This window comes from Gallinula chloropus (genome assembly GCF_964237585.1).
Source record: "Gallinula chloropus genome assembly, chromosome: 2".
Classification (NCBI taxonomy): domain Eukaryota; kingdom Metazoa; phylum Chordata; class Aves; order Gruiformes; family Rallidae; genus Gallinula; species Gallinula chloropus.
The window spans coordinates 131,403,203-131,415,575 of record NC_140086.1 but is presented as its reverse complement, the minus strand read 5'-3'; the positions used below and the strand labels follow the sequence as shown (position 1 = coordinate 131,415,575).

The window sequence follows — 12,373 nt, the reverse complement described above, 5'->3', positions numbered from 1 at the left end:
TTGTGACCCCACGTCATGCAGCTTTATAGCATTTAATTTCCATACCTTTTTAGAGGTGGATGATAAATATAACGTGGCACTGTGTAAAGTAAGCCTCCTTGTCACTAGTGGTGAGATCTCAGCAACTTCATCCCAGTGTCCAACTAGTCTCTTTGTTGTCTAAGATGAGGTGAAGCAAACTGGTGCAGGTTCTGGGACTGGATGAATTAACAGCATAGTGGAGTGCAACGTTTTGTTGTTGCCCATTTTTAAAGAAAGTTCATATGCTGGTTTTTATTATCCCTGGGATGGAAGGTATGCCATTCATTTTACATCTTATTCAAATTGTATTTAAGGTAAATCCTTGAGAAGCCCTTTGCGTGTGCATTGGGTATCCGTTTCATTTTTCTTTTTTTCTCTGGCAGATAGAGGTGTGATCGGAAATGAGATGGAATATTATGGGTTCGTAAGTGAGCTCTTTCTGAACCAAGAGCTAGTCAGTTAGTCACTTTGGGACTCTGAGCTGTGGAGAAAGTGAAAGGTAGTGGTAGTATTGGGTATCAGCTTTGCTTTGTGGTGTTTCATTGGGTGCATAGCTCCCAGTTGACAGAATGGTACTCACATACTTGGAATGAGTGAAATTGATGACATCTCCATTGCCTGTATTTCCAGATCTCCTTTCCTTCAGGTAGACTTATTCTTGGTCATTCTCTCTGTATTTATGCAATGTCCAGACCCTATTATTCCTGTACTTTTTGCAGAGTGCGTCTCTCCACAGTGATGAGTGGTTGTGTAGGTTCAGTGGTAGTTGTTGTGTGATGGTGACTAGGGGGAAATCAGCTTCATGTGGTGTATTCTTCACCTTCAGTTTCGAATACATTTCAGTAAATGTGCTTTATGGATATATTACCACAGTCTCAGCATTCATTTAATTAATTAAACTGAGTGCTGGACCAAGTTTGGCTACAGGGAAATCCCTAACAGTGTAGAAGTTTCAGTTCAGGTATTCACTATGAGATCTTAATTAAGGGAAGAAAACCAAACACAAGCCACATCTAAAAATTACTGTAAATAACCTCGTTAGCCAGAATAAATTCCTGTTTCTTAGCAGCATAACACTAAGACATATAAATGTGCACAGCATAAATAAAAGCAATAGAAAGTGAAGCTATACGTTCTGGATACATCAGAAATTATTTGCATTTTTTCTGTTAACATTTTGATATGCTTCATTGTGCTATTTTCAATAAACTAAAACTGTTGAAAATCATATCCTGGTCACTTTTGAAATACTTTGAGTAAGAAAGAGGAAAACCGAAAAGTAGGTAAATTACCACAGTCAGGAGAAACAGACAAATTATACTGAAGAGGAAACCTAGAGAGGGCTGCTGCTGTGCAGCTAGGATGCTCCGTTGAAAATCTAGACATCTGGGCTTCTGCAGTGCATTGTTGAGGAAGGAGGCTTCAGGCAAGGTTCCAGTTTGACTCTTGTTAAAGTGAATGGGTTAATGACTTCTGCACAGTAATAAGCTCTCTGAGTGCTTTACCTTGAAATCGGTATTAGACTCTTTCCACAGCAAACCTTAAATTAGTTTTGCTGCCTTCTTCTTGCAGTCCTTAATATGCAATGTGTGATGCAATGATTACATAAAATACGGTTAATGCTATCTCATTGGTCACAGAAAATTCTACCTAAAGCACAGAAACCAAGCACTTGCTTTCATATTGCTTCATGTATTGCAGAAGAGTAGTTTGTAATGATATTTCTAGCCAGGTTCAGAAGTAGCATCAAGAGGACTAAATGTACTTAATACTGCAGTGTGCTAAGATCCGTTCATCTCTGCTCTGATAAGATAGAAGAACTTCTACTCTGAATGATTAATGTGTTAAGCAGGGGGGTGGGGGTTTCAATATGAATAGGGTTTATTTAAATAATTAGGCTGAGATTCTCAAAGGGCCCAAAGAGTTTCTTGAAGAGTAATTTTGAGTGCTTGACTCCATTCAAACAGTCAGTCTAGTGGGCATGTTCCAGGCCTGATCTGCAGATTTCTAAAACTTGACTTTGAAATTTGAGAAGAATTCCCACTGATTTTTGTAGACTTCTTAATAGGAAATTTGATTTCTGGAAAAGCTTGCTTTAGAAAGAATCTGTCATTTGAGACTGAAGAAATGCCCACTGTCTTGACTGACTTTCTGTGTGTCAGATGAGATGAAGAGAGAAGCAACCAACCTGCTAGTCAGAAATGGACCTACTCAAATGTGGAAAACCAAAAATAGGTAATAACTTTTGGATTTCCAGTTTTCCAAATTGCTCTTGCTAAGTTGCATCAGAATCAAGTAGAGATTGTGTACAATTTTCCTGTGGGTGTTGTTTTTTTTAACATGGCATGGATTTATTAGAAGTGTTTAATTGCATTAGTTTCTGGACTGTTACAGAAAGCAGCAGAATTTGTCAGTATTTATTTAGAATAACAATAATGAAAATATCTGTACTGAGAAAGTTACTATCATCTTAACGATGCCTGTAGTTTGCCTTTACAGTGCTCAGAAATTGTGCAGACTAATGTTCAGCAAAGTAGAAATGTAAGTTTCTTTCCTATACTCACCATAACCCATATACTCGCTGATTAAGGTGACTAAATCATAAATAAACTGGAGAAAACCTGCTGTATTTGCAGTTTTGAGTTGAGCCAGCATATGCGTGGAACAGATTTTATGAGTATGGCATTGACTCAAAAATAGTGAGTTACATAGAAATCTGAGTATCATTTTCAATATATCAATTACTTTTTTGATTCCTTAAAATCTCATTAATCTGAATTCTTACAGGAAAAGTATGCTAATAGGACTTTTGTTAATGAGGTCATTTTCTTATCTTGATGAATGGATTCCCAATTAAGCTCTGTTTTTGTTATGTTTGGTATCCACATATGTTTGGATATAAACTACCTTATTTGTTAGGAATTTCTTCCCTTCTCAGTGCTTTTTCTATTCATTCTCCTATTTTATTTGGCCTGAAAAAACAGATTGCCTCCCTCTGCTGGCTGAACTCATGTCTCCGTGTTCCAGAGGGTGCTCTATGGACATCTCAGTCCAGAGAGCACAAATCATGAGTATTTTCTACATTTGGTGTTACACTGCTGTAAAAACCCAGCAGTTGCTTTTCATTCTGTCAAACAGAGTGCAATGCTAGTGGTGGGTTGCTTTTGCTATACGAAATCTTTTTTATTTAGGGCAGATATTTACAGCAGGTGTTTTCAAGAAATCAAAGTATGTAGTTGAAATAAAGTACACGCAGATCTGGACGCAGTAGGGTTGAGATCATTTACCATGGTGGAAAGAGAAAAAATAGGCAAGGAGGAATTTAGGTAAGTAGTGTCATAGCGATGATGCTAAGGGTGTCACAGAATTACATGAACAGGATGCTATATACATAGCTTGGGGCTTTTTGAAGCTCAAGAACATCATTTGATTTTAGAAGTAAACGCCTAAAAGTTTGTCTTTGCCAGGACACCCTTTTGCTATAAAATGGAAGATTTCTGCAATATTTAGATTAAATATATGAATGTGAGATCTCCTGTCTACTTTTTTTTTTAAGTAATTCCCCTAAATCCCAAATGGCAGAATATGAGAGAGAAATTTTTGTGATTACTTAATGCAAATGATTATGGTTTGGATCTGTACACTATAAAACCACAACTGTCTTTACATTAATGAGACAAAAATATAAGAAAGCTTCCTGGAAGACTGGCTTTTCCTTGCTTGTGAGTTCATAATGCTTTTTGTATATTTTATGTAATCTCTTTTACTGGAGTGCCTGCCTTATGTAATGTCTTAGTAATGAAAATGAGGCCATCTGCATGGTAGTCAAGGTTGTTCTCTGAAAGACATACTCTGTCTGCAGCAGAAAATAGATTAAATCAAGACCTTTAAAACCTTCACAACCCTTTCAGCAAGCTGTGAGGGATCTTCCTCAAAAACTCCCCGTTACTTTCTTCAGAGCAGCCCTCTCTGACCATTGATGTGTTATCGATCCAGCTTTGGGGCTTGACTCCTGCATAATATTCCCATTGTTTGTTCTTTTTCATATTCTGCTACTGCTAATTCAGTTTTGTAGTCTAATAAACTCTACCTTCTTTGCTTTGCATCATCATTAATACCACACCTTTTCCTTTCATTTTCCCTCTCTTACCCATATCGTTTTCTCTCTGCATGCTGTAATTTCTTCCACTGCTAGGTATCAGAAATCCAACAGGTAGACTTCTGAAAAATGGCAAACGAGTGATCTAGTATCATTTATTCATTATATTTTGGTCATTATGCAAACATACTTGGTGTGTTTTGTGTGAGCAGGGGAAGACAGACTCCCAGAACATGCTGTAGTTCAAAGCAATGTGGTACGAAGGGGAGCAGAATGGGAAAAAATGTATAATACAAATACATCTTTGCTAACAAACATCCACAGTGGTTAATTTTGCATTGGATACATAAGAGTTAGTTACACAGTAAGTAGTATTGTGTTGCCAGTCTCTGACTGGCATCTCATTTATTCTCTCATTAGAAAGATTCTTTAAAAGGTATTATTATCCCTCTGGATTTTTTCCCTTGTCTGTGGGAGATTTCAGTTGAGTCCTCCCTTTTTCTGTACCTGGGAACAAAACCATTTTAGCCCCATACTTGTCAAAGGTCAGGACATTCCATACACATTTATTAAAAACATTGGAATAATAGAAGGTTTTTCTTGAGTTCCTGTGTGTAACAGAGAGGTTTTGAGCTTAGTATGTTACATGTACATGTACAAGAAAACCCTGAATATTGCAGCATCTTGGGGAGCATGTACAGCTACAAATATAAGAAAAACTCTAGGAAAGGGAAAGTACTCTTTTCAATGCATTTTTGGGGTAAGTCATTGTTTTCCCTGAAATAAAAATTTGCCAACAGTTCCTTGAAAGATTTGCTCTGTATCTTGCCTTCCAAGGGTTTCCTATGGAGCATTGGCTGTCACACCCCTGAAAGAGCAAAGCTATTTGGTGATTGGCAAACCTCCACCCACTGTCTTAATTTTCCTGGAGCATGCTGAGCCAGGGTACTTCAGGGTATACCTGCGGGCATGTCCAAACAGTAGCTTTGAGAGCTTCACTTGAAGGAAGAGCTTTTTCCTCTCTCCTCTTTCTCTATGGCATCCACCTGGCACTAGAGCAATGTTATCCCCCCTCTTGGTTATTATTCAACAGGCATAAACTCAACACTGCCACCAGTGTGCTTACAGCATTCACAGGTAGAGAAGAAGGAGAAGTAAGTGAAAATCTTATGATCTGGATGTATTTGATACCACTTGTAGCAGCCTCATACTGTCACTGAGTGAGGGAAAGACTGAAGCAGGTCTCTAGAGCCTCTCATGGTGCCTCTCATTTTGGTCAACCTCAGCAACCTGGGGGAACTGGGATGCTTTCTTTTAATGTATAATAATACTGACACAATGAAAAGCGTATGCATTTCTCATGTATATCTGTCATTATACCTGTTTTAAAAAGGGAGGTTGAGAGAAATGCATTGTAGCATGTCCGCTCTGTGCTTTTGCTTAGCGTTTCAGGATATGATGCAAGAGTTATGTATGCATGTAAGTGCCCGCCCACAGATTTATATCACACATGCTTTCCTTCAAATTAATTACTTTCAAGACTTTAATGAAGCAACCAGCAGATAGTGATAAGCTGGATATTTGGAGACGTTGTACCTACTTTGTTCTGCAGCCACTAAGTGGTGCTGCCACCAAATCAAACCTTACGGGGCATCTTCAGTAGGGTCTGACTGACAGCAGTACTGATCCGTGCACAGAAGATCCACAGCCAAAACAGTGCTGGTTTACATTCTCCCCTGTCATTTCTTGTGCGTGTGTGCCACGGGGTGGGCACATTTGGTCAAATAGACTGACCCGACGCCATGTATTAAGAGCATACTTAGCACTGATATATTACCATTATTTAATACCATCAGCAGTATGGCATAGACTTTGGAACTGGAAAGTTATATGTAAATTTTATGCTATGTGCATTTTTCTTTGTCCTATTTTTATCTTGCCTGCAGCAGTAGTATCTAGAATTTAGGATATTACCATTCCATATAACAAAAGGGCATTTTCTGGGAAGTGAAAATATGCCTGTGTGCTGATGGGTGTACAGAATGTGTATGTAAGAGTTCTCCTAGCTGAAATATAAATACAGTAACTCAGAAACCCAAATATAGCTCAGCTTGGATTTCTTGATAACAGATCATCCCAGGTCTGAGTTTAAAAGCGCTTCACAGTCTGATGTGATTTACTGGGCGCATTTGCCTTTATTCCTGTGACAGAAGTCGTTGGCCTGATATTTGCATTAACTCTGGCAGGCTCATAAGTGGAACTTTTCCTCATGTATTCAGCAGAGAAGAAACAGCGAACACTGTAACATTTAAAAACTTCTTGGCTATAACAAATTAGATGGCATTTATGTTTGTGTTTGTTATGACTGTTTGACTCGAAAGCCTATTTGCAGAGAAGGAATCTGATTTTAGTAAATCAATATAATAAAGCCTTTGATTTTTTACAAAAGCCAGCTAGCTGTAACTTCAGTGTTGGTATTTCAAGGCCTCTCACTGATATTTTAGAAGTTTGTGGTTGTTTGAGCTTCCTTTCCATGCCCTGGGGAAATAAGAGAATGGTAAATCAAAGCTCAGATCGCTGTTTGAATTTATTTTACTTCTCATTATGACATGTATGCAAACACTTAGAAGAAATAGGGAAAAGGTATAATCATGGTAAGATCCCTTTTATAGAACAAAGGGGAATACATTTCTACTCTAATTTATTACATTTCTCCTTAATACTATAAACTCAATTGAGTGCCTCATCAGGTTTGACAGTTCACTTACACTTCTAATTCAGTGATAGTACTGCTTAAAATAATTACTGACTCTTGAAGGATAATCCAAGAAAATAACTGGAAAGTATTTTTTCTGATCTGAAATGTGTATTAATTTCTTCTGCTTTTCCTTTCCAAGTGAGGAAGTTTTATAAGTGCAAATTGCAGTCGAGTACTTAACTGCCTTTTAGAAAAACTTCCACTTGCATTTGCTGTCTTCTTTCTGCATTCCGTGCCTGTGACAACCAAAACCCAGACTATGATTGAGAATATATAATTAATCGAACGTATTTGATAACATTCAGTGAAATCTAAGTGACACTTTTTTCAACTTGCATGAATCCTTCAGCATAACTGTGTGAGTGGAGAAGAAATGCTGCTTATTTTAAGTATTGGGAAAAAGTTTTAAAAGTGTCATTCTGAATCTGGATGCTTTTGTCCCCATGTTAAAATGAGGTGCTCTCAAGGCTGTCTTTCTACCCCATACTCATGAGGGAGATTCTGTATCAAGCTTCTGAGGTGACATAAAGAAGCTTTGCCTATGTTGGGATTGAGAAGTGACAGAAGATGCCAGCTGAAAATTTAGGTACAAGATTTTAACCACCAGAGCTGGGATGATAAAGGCATCCCATAGGAGGTAACCCAACCTTTTGCAGTTTATTGATCATTGGACTTGCACTTCTGATGTCATTAGTTACTCTTCAGATTTCATCTCCTAGCTCCTGCTGTCTGCTGTGCAGGTCTTCTCATGTCAGAATCCTCCAGAAAGCTTCTTCTCTGGGGAACAGGCTCCATTTTCTTGCTTGGAATAGTGAACAATTATTACAGTAGTTTTCATACCAAACTCTTTAGTCATGGCTATTCAAAACCATGTTGCTTGCTGAATTTCCTAGCATTGTTGTAACAGACACTTTGCTTCTCTGTTAGCTCGGTAGCTCCCTGGCCATGAAGCCAAGCACTGCCACCGTATCGGGGTGCCAGGGCTGCTCTTAGGTTACAGTGCGAACAAGGCTCCTCTAATGCTGCTTCTCAACGCAGAAACCTCAGAAATTTTAACTCCTTTCCCTGTACTCCATCTCTGGTCAGCTGTTCATGTCTTATTGCCTGGCCAGTTACTTTCTGCCCCACCTCCTGATAGTTACTTCATCTCTCACCTGCCTGCCAAAGTTTCCCTCCTATCCTCTGTTCTTTATTCCTGAAACTTTCAGGTTGCTACTGTGACACTTCATTTTTTCAGTTCTTTTCTTCTCAGTATGTTCAAGATCATCATTATGGCTTTTCAGGTATTGGTGCTTTTCAAGTCCTGAATGTGGTGGCACATAAATCTGGGGAATTGTAGATTTAAACTGGAGAGTAAATTTAAAGCATTATCTTCATCTGGGGGGAATTTCCACTCTTCACACCATTTAGAGTTGTTTTCTGTACGTTCTTTAGTGCTCTGATTATGTCATGACGGGTGGCTAATCCTTTTTCACTCTCTTTGAAGGAAGAGACCAAATGGAGGCAGTTTCTTTTACACTAAAATGTGCAAAACTGTTCTGGTTTGTTTTCTTTTTATGAAAAGCATATGAAAGCTTTGAGAAGTACTGGAAAACTTAATAATAACTTTAGGTGGGCTCTGTTCTTTAGAGCAGGGTTCAAAAGGGTAGCACTAGTATAAACAGCTCTCCTTCCTTTTCTTTGCAATACTTCAGCGAGTTGATATCTGGAGAAAGGTGTGGCCATTTCTTGGCAGAAAGATTCTTCCTGATTTTACTTGGTTTGCTGTGTTTTCAGGAATGTGCTTTTATTGCCTAACACTGAAATTGCTGGTTGAAGGAGCTTGTCATCTGTCTCTTGTCCCATGTAATTTTAGTTTAGCATTCCGGCTTTTGCAGCCCTTCTTGCTCACTTCATAAACCTTAACTACTTCTCCAGGAAAAGGCTTCCCTGGATCACCAAGCAGGAGGAAAAGCCTTTCTGGCTTCATGGCCTGTTCCTCTCTCCATTTTCCTTACCCTGTAACTAGGGATTCCTTTGGGAAAGGGTTAGCTTGAATCCCTGCAGCCCCAGCAAATTCCCACAATTCCTCTCATGTAAGAATTATAAAGGTATTAGACAGCATGTTCTGGTAAGCAAGGTACTAAAACTCTTCTTCATTACACCTCAAATAAAGAGTGGTGACTGTTCAGCTGATCACAGCAACACATGTTTAAGATCCATGATTTTAATGACAGCATAAACTCCTGCCAAGAAAGGTAACAGCCAGCAAAAGAGAGGATTGCCCCTCATGGGAGAGGATAGTAAGGTGAACCAGTTTACTTTTGGATGTTTTCCTCTAGCATTTGTGATTCAAAAGATCTATGTATTCTAATGCACCAGAAATTGAAATTAGTCACTGGAAACAGGAGCTTGAAATGCCATGTCTTAGTGAAAGACAGTCTTTCAGTGATTCCCATTTTAAGGAATAGTGACTAAAAGCAAAACCCCAGGGTTAAAACAAGTCTTTTACACCTCTTTATGCATGCTGCAAGCATCTAAATCTACTCAGCATTTTGCAAGTATCTTATTTTCTTTCCACAGAATGTCAGAAGCGCTGCGGGAAGTGCCGACTATGGAATATAATTGATATGGATGTTCTAGACTATTTTTGTTACTATGTTTCAAGATAAAGGCGACCGAGTATTTATAGGAAAAATAAATACATATGCCTTTTGCAGTGTGTTGTAGCTGAAAATTAAATATTTTTCTACTCAAATTTTGGCATATTTCCTGGAATCACTGAGCTTTCAGTAACATTTTTAGTTAATATTCTGCAGCCTACTGTTGTGTTCACTGCAGCTAACATGAGCTCAGAGGGTTTGTCTTTATGTAACCTTAGAGAGGAATCCCAGGCTTGCTCTGTAGTCGGCAGAGCTGTTGGGGAGGATCTACTCCAGACCACAGTGGAGAGAGGTCCTACTCTGAATCCTGCCTGCTAGAACCTCGCTCCATTGTTAAAAAAAAAAACCCTCCTTAAAGTGATGTTAGCCTTTATCAGACTCTGATTATTATCTTCTTTCATTATCCATCCTCCTCCTTCTTTGGCTGGTAGCTTGATGGACCCTGTTCTTAGTCCTGCATGGCACAGTTGAGGGCACTGGATTAGGACATTCCTCTTCTACCTATCCTTGTGTGGAGGTGGTGAAAAAAATACAAAACCCCCTGATGAGAATAAACATCCCACATCACCTTTGCTCTTTTTAGATGTAAAATTGCATTGGGATATTGGGGGAGATGCTCCAGCTAAAAGTCAAAGCTTTTAGAGACACTGGTTCTGATTCTCTGCTCCATTACACACGTTTCACACTGATATAGCTCCATGGAGCTGATCTGTCTGTCTTGTCATTTGGTAAGAAGAATGTAAATTGCCTGTGGCATCAGGACCACCTAACAGAGAGCAGCGAGCCATTCAGTTTGATTTGGGATGTTGCAGTTACTTGTTCAGAATCATTTCGTTAGTGAGGTTAACTGTTACCCAGCTAACCATTAGCCATTACAGTTTTTAAGATAGCAATTACCCCCAAAAGTTAGTATTTGCTATGTCAGCAGTTAGTAATAATATTGGCAGTAACCGTACTGTTAGCAGTATTTATGCCAGGAAATAAATGCTTGTCTTTGTTTGTCAGTAAACATTGGCATTTAAATTTCACAAAAGATTATATATTGATTTCTATGGGTACAGGTCTCTTAATGTTTATTTCCCCCCACATTAATGAATGAGGTCCAGTTGAACTTGATAAAGTAGATCTTCCCATGCCCGGTTTACCAAGTGCCTGAAAGTTCTTGGGAATGCATATCTTACCAAACTCAGCCTTGTTTCAGTTGTCTCTCTTTCTTACTAATAGCAGAAGGAAATTTCTATTAGAAAAACCTGGAGGTTCCCCCTCATGGTTACAGAGAAGGGCTCTGAAAGCGAGGGAGCGGGATGCTCATCCGAGGTAGGAAGCAAGAGCAGCTGGAATCGCCCCGCAGACCTGTAGGGGTTGATTTGCAGCCAGTATCTGCAAAATAAACTGCAGGGTTCAGTCTGCAAATGCTGTTGTGAACCAGACCCTGCGGGCTTTGGTTTGCCAACACAGTTGCGAACCAGACCCTGCGGGGTTTGCCAAGCTCCAGTTACTATTACTGCTCCTAGTAAGCCTTATTATCCTGTCACAGAAGACGTAAGAAAATCCATCTCTCCACTTTAAACATGATAAGCCTTTGTCACCTACAATGCAATTAATGTTAAAAATAGAAGAGCGGTGATGATAAGATTGTGACTTGCAGGCAATGAGCCATTGTCCAAGTAGCAGAGACTTATCTGGAGGGCCAGTCAGCCTACACGGTTCCCTGTCAGTTTGCTGATTGCCATTTCTCTCCGAGTTTGATGAAATATTCATGTCTCTGCTCTGCTCTCTGCAAGCACTATTGATTTCTTGTATAAACGCAGCTATATTTAGTCTAGACAAATGGAATGTGGATTGCTGCTGCATAAATGGGATGAAAGGCTGGGGGTTTGCCTGTCCGTTTCTCTTGGTCTGCGGCAATTATTTATAATCAAGAGTAGTTTTTTTAAGTTAAAGGTGATTTTTTATAATTTAGTGATTAGTCTCGGTACAAAAGTAAGCACTTAAACACAATCATTCTGTGGGGATAGCAGGTTAAAAAGGCAAATTATGCACTGAGGTTCACAATCACAGTGACTAGGATTTTAATATATATTTTTTTAAGGCCGGGAAAATTGTATTTTCCCAGAATTTTGAGAAGAAAATAGTATGATCAGAAGAAGAGATTTGGGGCTTTATAAAACTTTTTACTAATAGATTTTAACATACAGTTAGAATTCAGTTCTCCCCATTTGCAGCAGTTTCATCTTTTGCTGCTTCGGTTTTAATGCTACTGCTTGCTGGAGCACTCACGCTTCATTTCGGTTTTCTCCTTGAAAACAATTACAGCTGTAGCAGAGCAAAAGGAGAAAACATGCTGAAAATCTTGTTCCCTAGTCATTTCCAACAGCTTGTTTGTTTTCAGTTAATAATCTTATTTTCCTATGAAGATAGTGGAGCAGGAGGAAGGGGAGCGACTGTGTTTGTGTTCCACTGTCCCCGTGTGGATGGACTCAGAACTGACGAGCTTTAGCAGGGACCTTCCACTTCTATTTATTTTCCTCTGGTGGAAATGTTGCTAGCTATTTTTTTCTTCTGCTGAAACAGATAATAATTCAACTGCCTCTTTGCTTAATGTTAAAACCTGTGCTTACAGGTATTGCAGTGAAAAATCATCAAATCTCTCTCTTCTGCTGCTTTTTATTCCCTTTGATATAAAATAAGGACATAGAAAACCACAGGATTCTTCATTAAGTATTTAATGCTGGATATATATCATTGCTTCAATAAATTGGAATAATTCAGGATGTTTTCATTTTCTTACAAGCCATATATAGTGTATTAACCCACTCCAGGCATGGTCATTGCTGTTAGAAAAGCTGTGTT

At 38.9% G+C, this 12,373-nt stretch overlaps 1 protein-coding gene across 1 annotated transcript in view; it reads left to right on the top strand.

Moving 5' to 3' along the window:
• The window catches only part of HDAC9 (histone deacetylase 9), a gene marked incomplete at its 3' end in the record, with an annotated part of 272,117 nt that overhangs the window by 40,404 nt on the left and 219,340 nt on the right, over positions 1 to 12,373 (top strand). The gene's annotated exons all lie outside the window — the stretch shown is intronic.